This window comes from Entelurus aequoreus, linkage group LG25 (genome assembly GCF_033978785.1).
Source record: "Entelurus aequoreus isolate RoL-2023_Sb linkage group LG25, RoL_Eaeq_v1.1, whole genome shotgun sequence".
Lineage (NCBI taxonomy): Eukaryota > Metazoa > Chordata > Actinopteri > Syngnathiformes > Syngnathidae > Entelurus > Entelurus aequoreus.
In genome coordinates, this window is record NC_084755.1 from 27,939,040 (window position 1) to 27,946,280 (window position 7,241).

Here is a 7,241-nt window from a genome sequence, read left to right on the forward strand (position 1 = left end):
CTGTGTTTTCTGTCACAATCTCAAGATCCGTCGTCATCCACAGGCCATCGTGGATCCTCAAAGGATGGAAGAGGCTGTAGTGGGATAAAGATATCCACACTGTTTTCATTCCTCACGTTGTTCTCAACCACTGCAGAGAAAGGGGCTTTGGGTTCATTGTGGAGCCTCTCACCAGGTGTAGAAGATGAGTTTGGTTGGCCATGTCTGTGTTTTCTGTCACAATCTCAAGATCCGTCGTCATCCACAGGCCATCCTTGTCCCGAGAGGCGTTTTCGAATTAATTTGATGTTTTCCATGATGACAAGAGTTTGAAACTATTAGAGATTAGCCTTTTTTCGTATCACTTTTAAATGGTGACTGTTTTATATTATTGTGTAATTTTCACCATTTGTAAGAATTAATGCAAATAATGGTGATTGAAGAAAGCCAAGTAGTGTTATTGGAGCTAGAACTAGTCATGTTACAAGAGTTACTTTTTTGCAAATTTTCTGAAATTGAGGGAGTTATGTTTAAGAAGGTGTAAGTGATGCCGTGACCCGGATGAGAGTGAGGTTTAGGGGGTTGAGCGTAGCGGATGGGCCATTTGTACGTTAGTAAAACTCACTCCCTGACGACCTCAAGAGCAGTGCTCCTCCATCTTTAATTTTGTTGATGCTGTGTTCAACAGTGGCCCCTTTTTGACGTGGGTCCAATATGAAGTTGTATCGTACCATATGTCTCGGCCAGAAATCTGCGTTCTAAGTACTCCGGCTTATTAGTGATTTCCAGAGCCCAAAAAAAGTCTGCGGGCTATAGAGCGTTTTCTATTCGGGCTCCAGTACTCTGGAATGTTCTACCGGTCGGTAACAGTTAGAGATGCTACCTCAGTAGAAACATTTAAGTCCCATCTCAAAAGTCATTTGTATACTCTAGCCTTTAAATAGACCCCCCTTTTAGACCAGTTGATCTGCTGTCTCTTTTTCTGTTCTGCCGCCCTCTCCTGTGCTGCTGACTTGTCTCCATTCAAGATGATCCACTATGGACTGGACTCTCACGTTATTAACTAGATCCACTCGACATCCATTGCACCGGTCGCCCACATCTGCTGTCCCCTCCGAGGTTTCTCCTTGTGCCCATTGGGTTGAGTTTTTTTCTTGCCCTGATGTTGGATCTGAGCCGAGGATGTCGTTGTGGCTTGTGCAGCCTTTTGACACACTTGTGATTAAGGGCTATATAAACAAAATTGGATTGCAGTCATTTTTGTTTAAAATTAGATCGGACATGCTCCTGATGTGGACAGTGACAGGCAGACTTCGTGGTTCTGTCCCTGCTTTCTGTTCCACCCGGGACTCGAACCGTGCTAGATACCGAGATAAAAGCTATCGACCATGGTACACTGGGACAAACAATGACACTGGAATCCACTAATCTTGCTTTCTGTTTTGACACAGCACAACCATCGAGAATGCCGTCATCTTACCATTTGCCAATGGAGTCCAATTTTTGGGGGTAGGGGGTGAGGGTGAATGCATGTTATCACACAACCACATGCAGTGTGCTTGTACTGGTACGGATCTGTGAGAGACCTGAGTTCCTAAAACTAGATCCGTGCAATATGGACATGCACTTACTGTGTTGTTTATTAAATGTTCTCCTTGACAGTAATAGCATACCAAAGTAATCCCTTTCACCTGGGTGCAGGTTTAAATCTGTGAGTCTATATTTACACCTGCATTGAGGAGCTTTATGTCAGGTATGCTGCAGCTGAAGGATTATCAGCACAAGCAGCAACAACTCCAACAACAGGATGTATTAATGAGCTTAGCCTGTTTATTCCATCCTACATTCAAAAGGGCATTACCGCTTCAATTGTTATGTCAAAGGAGTTTTTTTCATTCCACCAAATGAAGTTTATCAATGCATGATAAAATTAACGGTATTTAAAAAAAAAAAAAAATCTGCATATTGTTCTCAGTAAACATTGCAATAATACCATTTGTTGATATTCCAAAATTTAGACTTTACCCTGAAACACTTTAAGTTTAATGTATCATCAACAACAACAAAAACAACAATTCAGTTACAATTCACACTAGGGTTGTCCCAATAAAAATATTTTTTTCTAAATAAAGGGGACCACAAAAAGTGGCATTATTTTAACAAAAAAATCTTAGGGTACATTAAACATATGTTTTTGTCCTTAAATAAAATAGTGAACATAATAGACAACTTGTTTTTTATTAGTAAGTAAACAAACAAAGGCTCTTATTTAGTCTACTGACATATGCAGTAACATATTGTGTCATTTATCATTCTATTTTTTTTGTCTACATTATAAAGGACAAGCTGTAGAAAATTGATTATTAATCTACTTGTTCATTTACTGTTAATATCTGCTTATTTTCCATTTCAACATGTTCTATCTACACTTCTGTTAAAATGTAATAATCACTTATTCTTCTGTTGTTTGATACTTTACATTAGTTTTGGATGATACCACAAATGTAGGCATCGATTCCGATACCAAGTAGTTACAGGATCATACATTGGTCATATTCAAAGTCCTCATGTGTCCAGGGACATATTTCCTGAGTTTATAAACATAATATACTTTTTTTTTTTTAAATGAAAAAATAGTTTGTGACTATAAAAAATCTAGATGTAATCATAGTAGTATCGATTAGATACGCTCTTGTACTTGGTATCATTACAGTGGATGTCAGGTGTAGATCCACCCATGGCGTTTGTTTACATTGTGACGCCGGTGAGCTATTGTATTCTCCTACAATGTGTAGTGAAGCATGTTTAGCTATTCCTCGTCCTGCAGGGATGATACTTGTAAGAAACTTACTTTATTTGTCGCCATGGAGACAAGGATTAGTGATTTAGAAGTAGCTAAAACACTGCAGATTGCGGATGAATGTTAGTGGCTAGCTAGCACCTCTTCCTGAGGGCGTTTCCGTGTTATAACTTCACCTTTATCTTTAGTTTTTAGGCAAAAATGCGTCCGTTCTCCCTTTTCTGTCTACACACTGTGTCTGCTTGTAAGTACTCTGTGTGCGCGCTGCCGAACATGCTCCTCTGCCCGTAAAACCAGCAGTGACGACGCGCCATCATGCCTGTAAAAAAAAAAAAAAAAGAGAGGGGCGGGGGGTGAACCGGTACTTTTTAGAGGCGGTATAGTACCGAATATTATTCATTGGTATACCGGTACTATACTAGCACCGGTATACCGTACAACCCTAATTCACACTTGAGTTGTGTGTCTGTGTTGTCACTCAGTCCTGTAAGCCTGTAACACATTACCCCCTTTGAAACATGTGGAATATTCCACAAGTCACATGGTCCACAGGAAGTTGCATCATTTCGAGCAAGCAAACGACATTCGGCAATGGGAAAGCCAAAACTAAGTACTGTCCTTTCTTCGTTTACCGCGATAAGTACATTTCCGCAAAGCAGGTATTCCTATTCAAAACAAATATTTTCATAGTTAGAACAACAACAAAATATGTATATCTAAAAGACCTTTTAGATATGTTTTTTTTTAACATTATGAGCCCTCTAGAAATGAAATAAAATCTACTTAGTCACTGTTACACTCATTGCACCCATTATAGTAGACTTGATATTAGAAAATAGGACATATACTGTAGTGTAATACATACAGTAATATAAACACACACACACACACACACACACACACACACACACACACACACACACACACACACACACACACACACACACACACACACACACACACACACACACACACACACACACACACACACAGTGACGAAGATGATAGGCTGTGCAGTACAATACAGTTCCTTAGATTTGTTATTTTAAGTTAATTTTGCAGTTTTTATGCTTGAAAATTCCCAATTTAGGCAAAAAGTATGTAAAATCTGTTCAAATATGCATATTTTTAAATAATAATAAACCAAAACAGAAAGGAAATGTGCAATGTTTAAAAAAAAAAAAAATATTGTAAAAACGTGACAGAATGAGGCTGCAAAATTCTAAGCACAAAGTGACAAGGGATGGATGCATTATCTGTGTTTTGGATGATGTGTATTTATCAATTGATACATTTTTTTATTTAATGTACAGTGCTAAGTGTCTACATGTTATTAGCATGTGTGCCATGTGGAGTTATTGTATGTATTTGCTAATTCCATACTAAAAACTCAAACAAATAATCTTTGTCCCAGGGAATCTTGGCATACAATAAATATTTTGAGTAGTTCAATATGTGTGTTATCAGATTTAGAGTTCAATAAAATAAGTTAATTGATGTTTATTTTGAAAGCGTTGCAACATTGTCCCAATATTATTTGTATGTTTATTATTATTTTTTTTACATTATTTTAATATGAATACTGATTATATTAATAACAATAAATGTGTATTAGTACAAAACAATTTTTTAAATAATTTATAATTTTAATTATTAAATAAATTAATATATAATTATATTATCATAATATATTAATAACAGTCATATTGGTAATAGTACAAAACAATTTTGAAAATAATAGATCATTTAACTTATTAAATAAATGTATATATAATTATATTATCATATTATATTAATAACAGTAATATTGGTAATAGTAAAAACACCTGTTTTGGAAATACTTTAATTTTTCTTATTAAATAAATTAATATATAATTATATTATCATATTATATTAATAACAGTAATATTGGTAATAGTACACAACTATTTTGAAAATAATTTATAATTTAACTTATTAAATCAATTAATATAAAATTATATTATCAAATTATATTAATAACAGTAATATTGGTAATAGTACAAAACAATTTTGAAAATACTTTATAATTTAACTTATTAAATAAATTAATATATAAATGTTTTTTTTAATTACAGTAATATTTGTAATAGTACAAAACAATTTAGAAAATAATTTATAATTTAACTTATTCAATACATCAATATATAATTATATTATCATATTATAGCAATAACAGTAATATTGGTAATAGTACAAAACAATTTTGAAAATAATTAATATTTTAACTTATTAAATAAATTAACATATCATTATATTATCATATCATATTAATAGCAGTAATATTGGTAATAGTACAAAACAATTAAAAACATACTTTATAATTTAACCTATTAAATAAATTAATATATAAATATATTCTAAAGTTTTTTTAATAACAGTAATTTTAGTAGTACAAAACAATTTAGAAAATAGTTTAACTTATTCAATAAATTAATATATAATTATATTATCATATTATATCAATAACAGTAATATTGGTAATAGTACAAAACAATTTTGAAAATAATTAATAATTCAACTTATTAAATAAATTAATATCCATCCATATAATTATATTATAATATTATGACAATAACAGTAATATTGGAAATAGTACAAAACAATTCTGAAAATAATTAATAATTTGATTGATTAAATACTTGTTTACTATAATTATTTCTTTAATTTGAACCAAAACAAAACTTTATCCATGTACATGCGTTTGCAGTCCCAGCCATATACAGTACATTAATATTGCATACAGAACATACAATGTAAAACATTTCTGGGGGCTAAAAGGAGCACAAAAAAGTAAACAAGAGTTTTGTGACTCTGCACGTTGAATTGCTTGCGTTCCTCCTCTAGGGGGAGGAAGTGATTTTTATGAGAGGAGCTGCCTGTCCACATTTGCTGACTTTAAAGCAAAGCACCAGTCAGAATCAAATGGTCATGGAACAAGTCCAAAACAGGTTAAATTTGCAGGAAAATTAGTTATTCAGTCATTGATATTGTGCATACTGTGTTGGTTCATATGTAGAAAAATACAGTAACTCATTTTATATGAGTAATTAAATAATTTTTCTAACGCTTATCTACAGTAGCTGACTACAGAGAGCAATAGGGGCAAAAAAATAAATAATGAAATTTAAAAAAAAAACACGACCAGAAACACACAAAACACCATACGGTAAAACAAATGCAATGGGAAAATGCTCCAAAAGTAAAATGCTGTAAAATCAAAATCAAATGTAAAAAAAACCCAAACATACGGACTGCAAAGAAAACCCCAACCCTGCATTGAACAAAGGCTAGAAGTTCACGGAACAAAACTAAAGTTTGTTTGGTAACCAGGATTATCTTCATTATGTGAATCGCTTGTGTTATATTGCAACAACATTTGAAAAATGATACCTTTTCATTCTATCAAATTTTCTTCTGGGCATCTCAATCTTGTCTTTAAAGACGGATGTAGATTTTCTTCTCATGTAGCTCTTTTTGTCATTTGCAGCATTTCCCCATTGCATGTTGTTTTCTATGGTGTTTTTGATCATTTCTGAGTTTGGAGCGTTTACATGTCGATGCACATATGCCCCTAACGGCCACAGAACTTGACAAGCTTGTGCAAACTTCCGAATTTCGAATTTCAATGAAGTTTATTTGAAGAACAAGAATTTCAATTGTACTAACTTTCACCCCACAGGATTTTCAAACTAATATTACAGGAAGTGGAATTAAACTTAAAATGATTGAGGAATCATTTGTAGGGATATCCGATAATGGCTTTTTTGCCAATATCCGATATTCCGATATTGTCCAACTCTTAATTACCGATACTGATATAAACCGATACCGATATATACAGTCGTGGAATTAACACATTATTATGCCTAATTTGGACAACCAGGTATGGTGAAGATAAGGTCTGTTTTAAAAAAATTAATAAAATAAAATAAGATTAATAAATTTAAAAAAAATGTCTTGAATAAAAAAGAAAGTAAAACAATATAAAAACAGTTACATAGAAACTAGTAATTAATGAAAATTAGTAAAATTAAGTGTTAAAGGTTAGTACTATTAGTGGACCAGCAGCACGCACAATCATGTGTGCTTACGGACTGTATCCCTTGCAGACTGTATTGATATATATTGATATATAATGTAGGAACCAGAATATTAATTACAGAAATAAACAACCCTTTTTTGTGAATGAGTGTGAATGAGGGAAGGAGGTTTTTTTTGGGTAGATGCACTAATTGTAAGTGTATCTTGTGTTTTTTATGTTGATTTAACAAAAAAAAAAAAGAAAAATAAAATAAAAAAAACGATACTGATAATAAAAAAAACGATACCGATAATTTCCGCTACTACATTTTAAAGCATTTATCGGCCGGTAATATCGGCAGGCCCATATTATCGGACATCTCTAATCATTTGTCACGTTTAACAAAGATTTTGGCTAAAA

General features: G+C 32.8%; 1 protein-coding gene across 2 annotated transcripts in view; it reads right to left on the reverse strand.

The window, feature by feature from the left end:
• Positions 1-5,514: 5,514 nt before the first annotated feature.
• The window catches only part of LOC133642223 (paralemmin-1-like), a 22,189-nt gene continuing 20,462 nt past the window's right edge, over positions 5,515-7,241 (reverse strand). For both annotated transcript variants that reach the window (XM_062036308.1, XM_062036307.1), the window contains exon 4: positions 5,515-7,241. This exon is cut by the window's right edge and continues 1,130 nt beyond it. The gene's annotated coding sequence lies outside the window, so the exon portion shown is untranslated.